We start from the raw sequence: 7,227 nt of genomic DNA, 5'->3' as shown, positions 1-7,227 counted from the left end.
ACAAGGGCAAACTATTCCTCTGGGTTGGTGCTTGGGCTGAAAACCACCAGCCTCCTCAGCTCAACATGCAAACATCAGGCCAGGAGGCTGAAGAGACCTCACCGTGTGCTTCCCAAAAGGCATAGTAGGGAGACTGGCCTCATATAGGTCTGCAGTTGCAATAGAGGATATAAAAAAATAAATAAATAAAAGGCAAAGTTTCCATAAACTCTGCATTCCCATACCCACATGCAGCCAAACCTTTTTAATGTGGAGATGTGTCCGTTTCTTACAAAGGGTTTGCTATTATGGTTCTGCTGTGTGCTGGAAGAGTGCAAATGGCTGTGGAAAGCAAGCCAAAGAAACAGTCCCTGCTGATTCCTTCCCACTCAGGGGGATGCGTGTGTGCACGTATGTGTGTGTGTGCATGCCTGTGTGTGGGGGGGATGTTACTATACCATACAGACATACAGCCTGCCATTTTAAGTGTCCCAGAGATCAATTTATGCAATATTTTGGTGAAGAGAGGTGGCTAATTTAAAGGGTTAGTCTCTAAACATTAGGAAATTATTCTCAAGGATGAAGGTAATATATTTTGGTTGCCTTCGAAATCCCAGGTATTCCTCAAAGACAGACCAACATGAATTAATCAATGCCTCACTGAATTCTGCAAAATTTGTTTTTTCTTCTGTCCCATGTGAAAGTGAATGTTAAGATAAATGGTTATTTCTAGACTTAAAGGAAGTTGAGAAAAGCAAATGATGTATTTCAGTGAGTTCGTAGAAGGCCATAGGGAATTCTGTTAAAAGCCTCCCCTACAGCTTAATCACTGTCACACTGCAAACTCTACCTTGATAAAAAGAAAACTTTTAAACTATGGCCTCCCTTAATTTTCTCCATCTATGTGTGGGAGCTCTCCTGTGTGAGTTTATCTGTTTGAATTTTACTCCGAATGATTCAATCAGCCAGTGTTGCACCATAATTTGGTACTCCTTTGGCTAAATGCAAAGCGTTGGTGGTCTCACCCTGGGTATATGCAGACACCTCCCTGGCATTGTTACATCACTCTGAGGAGTCAGGGGATGACAAATGAAGAAAATTTCTCTGCTGAAGTTGGTGAGGCCTCTCCATTTCTAGGAAATCCTTCTTGATTTTGTTCTTATAATTTTACGAATCTCCGCTTTTCATGCAATCTCTGTATTTAGAGTCATTCAGTCTTTTAAACAAAATTGGTATACAGCTTTCTAATGGGGGCTAGTGTTTTGAATTTTCACATTGATGCCGTCATATTTCAGGAATAACCACAAGTGGTTAATTCTGTAATTCTTCCAGACATTTTATTTTAAACTTTTAAACCTGAGGAAACCATGGTCAGTATCAATAAATGTTTATTGAGTGTCAGCTGGGTATGAGTCCCGTCCCTGGCACTTTAACAAGTCTGCTCTGAGTGGTCTGGGTTTCCAAGATGTTCCATTACCTGGTTTGGGAGTCAGATATTTCCCTCAAAGAGGTACTCCTTGTTTCCTGAGTTTTAAAATTATTTTAAGTTCCCAGTTTTTAAAGCCATTATCTGTGAGACAAGAGTGCCCAGTAGTTTTCATTTACTAGGAGCTTTCTGTGAGCTAGAAACTGTAGTCAAGCGTTTTACATGCATTTTCTAATTTTATTTAATCCCCACACCAATCTACTGAGTTGGAACCTTATTTTTCTGAACTCCATTTTAGAGGTAAGAACACTGAGGCTTGCTGAGAACATGCCACCAGCTCCAGTGACAGCCAGCGTGGAATCCAGTTTAAGTCTGGGTTGTCTGATTCTGCAACCTCTCTGCTACCTCATGTGCAGTCTGCTTTTTGGTGGCCTTTTGTTAATTCTCCCTTGGTGCCATGGTATTTCAGAAGTTATATGTCATTTAGTTACACATTTTATACCTTAGGAAACCAAGTCTGCATCAACAGTTACTAAGTATTGACTGGCCCTGCACTTCATATTTTACGTGTCTGTTTTGCATGGTCAGGATGTGCAAATTATTTCATTAGCTCATTATTTTGGTCAGATGTATTTCTACAGGGGACTATAATAATAAAATCTAGCTTAAATTCCCGATTATTCTGGCTATTTTGTTTAAAGATGAGAACAGCTGGCAGTTTCAATTCCTCAAGTGCTGAAAAACTGTGGAAAAGAAAAACCCTAAACCAGCTTGTTAACAAATGGCTTAGTGAGTGGATCAGTGGATCGTGTTCTCTCTGGCTCTTTCTGGATGTCTTCTGTGTGTCTCCACAGTCTGGGTGAAGTGTGATGCGTTGCTCCATGGAGAAACCACCGTTGAAAGAATAAACAGGGATGACAGAATAAACAGAGTGAATCCCAAGTGTGGGGGAAGGTTTGCAAGTCAGGCTTCTTTAACTCACATGCCTGGCCTTCTGGGAATGAGCCCAAAGTTCTCTTTTTGGGAATTGGTGTAAACGGCTTATTGCAGCCAGTTTGTTTGATTTCTCATTGACTAGTGCAGGATCCTGGGCAGGCACTAGCAGACTGAGGCTGCCTTTGGGGGAGCCTCACAAACTGGGCACTGGTCAGTAAACAAACACATGTGCAAATGTGCTGAGGGGAGGGGGGACCCGGCATGGCCTAATGGAAAAGAAAAGAATTTATTGTTGTTGATCATTATGGCTTCCACCTCCAATTCAGTGACACACTTTTCTAAAAAGATTTCCATTCTTTCGTTTTTGTTCTTTCTTTTTTTTTTTTTTTTAGTTCTAGGGTTTGCGTACAGGATGTGCAGGTTTGTTACATGCGTAAACATGTGCCATGGTGATTTGCTGGATTTGCTGCACCTATCAACCAATCACCTTGGTATTAAGCCCAGCAACCATTAGCTATTTGTCCTAATGCTCTCTTCCCCTAACCTCATGCCCCAATAGGCCCCAGTGTGTGATGTTCCCCTCACATGTGTCCATGTGTTCTCACTGTTCAGCTTCCACTTATAAGTGAGAACATGTGGTGGTTGGTTTTGTCTTCCTGCATTAGTTTGCTGAGGATAATGGCTTCCAGCTTCATCCATGTCCCTGTAAAGGATATGATCTCATTCCTTTTTATGGCTGCATAGTATTCCATGGTATATATGTACCACATTTTCTTCGTCCAGCCTGTTATTGATGCGCATTTGGGTTGATTCCATGTGTTTGCTATTGTGAATAGTGTTGCAGTCAACATATGCATGCATGTATCTTTGTAATAAAATGATTTATATTCCTTTGAATATATACTCAGTAATGGGATTGCTGGGTCAAATGGTATTTCTGCTTCTAGATCTTTGAGGAATTGCTACACTGTCTTCTACAATGGTTGAACTAATTTATATTCCCACCAACAGTGTAAAAACAAAATATATACCACATTTTCTTTATCTGGTCTATCATTGTTGGGCCTTTGGGTTGATTCCATGTCTTTGCTATTGTGAATAGTGCTGCAGTGAACATATATGTGCATGTATCTTTGTAATACAATGATTTTTATTCCTTTGGGTATATACCCAGTAATGGGATTGCTGGGTCAAATGGTATTTCTTGTTCTAGATCTGTGAGGAATTGCCACACTGTCTTCCTTAATGGTTGAACTAATTTACGTTCCCACCAACAGTGTAAAAGTGTTCCTAAGATTTCCATTTTATGTTTGTCAAGCACTCTCTCCTTGGAGGAAGTCTAAAGGCACACACTGTCCATAAGAACAGAACAATTAGTGCTGTTAAATAAGTAAGTTGGGTTGAGATTGTGCAAGACAGGGAAATGGAAGAGGCAGTTGATGAGAGCTGTGAAAGGAAAATGGCAGAAGAAACCTTGCATGCCCATGATGGGGCCACTCAGCAGTGGAAATAGAATAAAGAGGGACCCATTCTTTTTCAATAGTGCTACTGGGACCTGGGCACATGTTCTTGCTGAGAAGAGCCACTAACATTATCTGGGAGTGAGTTGAGCCTTAAAGTCCTTATCTGTGCAGCCTTGTGCTTTGAGCACTTTCTAGATGGTTCAAGAAGGTTGTAGAACTAATTCATAATTTCTGTAGCAAAACAGCTGCCTTTTGGAGCCTTGGTAGTAATATCACAGAGCTGGGCTTGAGGAAGAACAGAGTCAAAGACAGGGATGTATGTGTCTCCTGGACTGCTTTGGAAAACTCAGGACAGTGACACTGGCCCCCAACCATAGACTGCCAGTGTGCACTTGTAACCTGAACTCAGACAGATACACTGACTCCCAGGATGGGTGTGTCTTGTGTTAACGGCACATAATTCAGCCCCTCACTGAAGCTTTCCTGGAAATCTGACCATGGACTCCATGTGGACTCAGCCCTGGAACTCCCTGCCTGAGAGTGCAAAATGCCTGTTTTAGTGTTTGTTCATTTGCAGTAGTCAAATGAGCCTCCATCCTCAGGGCCTCTGTTCCTTCCTCGTGTCCTGTGTTTCCATACTGCTCCTCTTCAGGTGCCATCTGTGAGACTCATAGGGTGATCCCTGACATTTACGGTCCTCAGCAGTTGGGTTTTCCCTAGCGGTAAATGGAAGGGAATCCTGATTTCTGTTCACTGGGAAGCAGAAGTGCAGCTGAGAGACACTGAAACTCTAGTTCAAGTCTTGCAGGAAAGGAACAGAATAGCAAGTTGAGCCCTGGCTGACTCAGAGTCCTTTATCGTATTGAGATGTACACATTTTTTGTATTATATCACCTGAAAAAGCATGAGGTTTCCACTGTGACATTTATTTTCTTGGCCTTGAAACCTAGAATATTGAGAATGTGGCTATTAACCAAAGCCTCCTGAACTGAAGGAAGTCTTCTTACACAGTGTGTGAAAGCAGAGAGGAGCTGTTCATTGCAGCCTTTGAAGATCACCTTTTAATTTTCCCCTGACTTCTTATTCTCTGACAATGTGCTTCATCCTTTTTTGGAGGAGTTTGAAATCAGTACTTCCTACTGCCTTTATCATGGCCTTAGAGAAGTTCTCCTGCTGGATCTAGATGGGTCTCACATTATGAAAGGAGCACCAGGACCCTGTAGGAAGGCCAGGGCTCTATTTATTTGCATTTGAGGTGGTGGCCGTGGAGGAGAAAGATTCAAAACACACAAAGTTATGTATGAATTATGATGTGATATGTTCAGCATTTAGCTCTCCACTGGGCAGCACTTCAAAGTTTGTTTTCAATGGATTTTCTTCAGGGGGCCACACCAGCATCCTCCAAATGGGAGTCTGAGGATGCTTCTCATCTTACATCACTCACAGATCACTGCCAGAGCAACAAGAAACAAACACCCTAACAATTTACAGTTCACCCTCTTTGATGTGAGGTGCAGTAGGGACACGAAGCCCAGGCCTCTGAGTAGGATATAGTTGGACTGGCACAGAAAGCAAACTCTTTCTCCAAGAAGAAGGAAAACTACACTAGCAAATTAAAAATATTAGCAAGCCTCTACTCAGATGCATTTAGCTTGATTTGGGTCAAGGTGGGTGAAGGGAAGAGTAAGGAATTCAAACAGGCTGTGCCAGGGATTTGCTGGACATGTTCTTTAAAAAAAAATGCTGACGGGCATTAAATTAAGTAACAACTGCAGATTACACAAGGGTAAACACTGCTGCTAATGTTTGACTAACAGCTAACTGAGGGCTCTAAGTGCCTCCAGCTAACTTACAGATCGCGCCAGTAACAGCCCCAGGGGACTGGGGCTGCTGAAGGTAGGGGATTCGTTTTATAGTCAGAAGCCACATTTTTAAATTTAGAAAAAAGAAAACTAAAACTGTAGGAACTGATTTAGAAACTTGAGAGGGAGAGAGAAAGAGAGGAAAAGAGAGGGAGAGAGGGGAGGGAGGAAAGAGAGGGAGAGGTGTAGGGGGAATGAATTGAATGTCTTTGCTGGGCTTGGGATAGAAAAGTGGCTAAGAAAAAAAAACAGTGAAAAACACGTCTAACTTTAATAACTCTTCCAGGATGAGAGAGTGTGCTAGGGTCAAGACTTAAGTGTTCCTATAAGGTAGGGGTCTTAAATCCAAGGCTGTGTCAGGGGCTCCATCAACCCGAAAATGAAGGGGTATAAACTGTCTCATGTTATCAAATAAAATTGATTTAATTTTGCAACATTTAGCTTCAAGTTAAAATTTAAATGTACAGTAAATGATTTTTAAATTATAGTTCCTCTTCAACATAACCTCTCTTGACACAATTTTAAATGCTTTTTAAATAGGATGTATAGATTATTTAGTAACATAACAGTTGATATCCTTAGATTGGGATTTCATCATGTACTTTAATTTACTAAGGCTGGGATGACCATAATTGCCTCACAATTCAATGGAACAGAATGGGCTACTTCAGCACTTTTTACTGCATTTTTCTGTGTAATATGTAAAAGTCACCCCTCAATACACACAGGCTATGTTTATGAAAGCAAGCCTTTAACCCTTGCATTTTTCTAGGTTTGAATAATTTTCTTAATAAGGAAAAAAATGTTTGCAAATTTGCACCATGATGTTGGCACGTCACTGTGAAGGAGGAAGGACTGGCCTGCACATCAGGGGTGGAGTCCTGTCTGTTTGGTGTTTGCAAACCTTGAGGATCCTTGTGGAAGCCCAGTAACTCCAAAGACCCTGTTTCCTCCCAAGTTGCTGCCTCCTCTCAGGCAAGGGCAAACATACCTGCTGTGCTAGGCCAGTCTTTAATATTAGAGTCTCAAAAACAAACAGTGGTAAGGTCTGGATAACATCGTTATATACTTCTATGTTTGTCCAGTTGAAACTTAAAATGCTAAAAATGCCAGGAAAATTTCTCTTCATTGCCCTGGATTATCAGGCTGGAGAAATGGTTTGGGCGGTTACGTTCCAGTCTGTTAAATCTTATGCTAACTTTACTGATACCGGTTCTTGGACGCTGGCAGCCTATTCTGCTTTTCAGCGTTCTCCAGAGCTGCTCCCAGCATGCTGGAAACCAAACTCACTACCTGAAGAGACAGCCCTAACACCAAAACTTTTGCTTTGCTAGAGGAGCCAGAAGAGAAAAACAGTGCTGTTGCATCCTGACTCAGTTGACTCACTTTATGACTTTATTGTCAGATCCCAATCTCGATGGCTGACCTGACTGAGGTCACCAGCCCCATAGGACTATTTTAAAACTTTAAAAATCACACGGCATTTTCAGTTCTTGCCACTTATGAGTTTGTGCAAACATTCTGATGAGTAATCCTTGAAGTTACATTGCTTCTTAATAGG

The 7,227-nt window shown here is 41.6% G+C and overlaps 1 long non-coding RNA gene across 1 annotated transcript; it reads left to right on the top strand.

Moving 5' to 3' along the window:
- Positions 1 to 5,606: 5,606 nt before the first annotated feature.
- LOC108309505 lies at positions 5,607 to 6,102 on the top strand. The gene is made up of 2 exons (XR_001827359.2): positions 5,607 to 5,700; positions 5,953 to 6,102. It is a non-coding gene; the product is annotated as an uncharacterized LOC108309505 (long non-coding RNA).
- Positions 6,103 to 7,227: the final 1,125 nt, after the last annotated feature.

Source organism: Cebus imitator, unplaced genomic scaffold, assembly GCF_001604975.1.
Source record: "Cebus imitator isolate Cc_AM_T3 unplaced genomic scaffold, Cebus_imitator-1.0 Scaffold94, whole genome shotgun sequence".
NCBI classification, from domain to species: Eukaryota; Metazoa; Chordata; class Mammalia; order Primates; family Cebidae; genus Cebus; species Cebus imitator.
The sequence above is the reverse complement of the archived record's forward strand: the minus strand, read 5'-3'. Positions and strand labels throughout refer to the sequence as shown.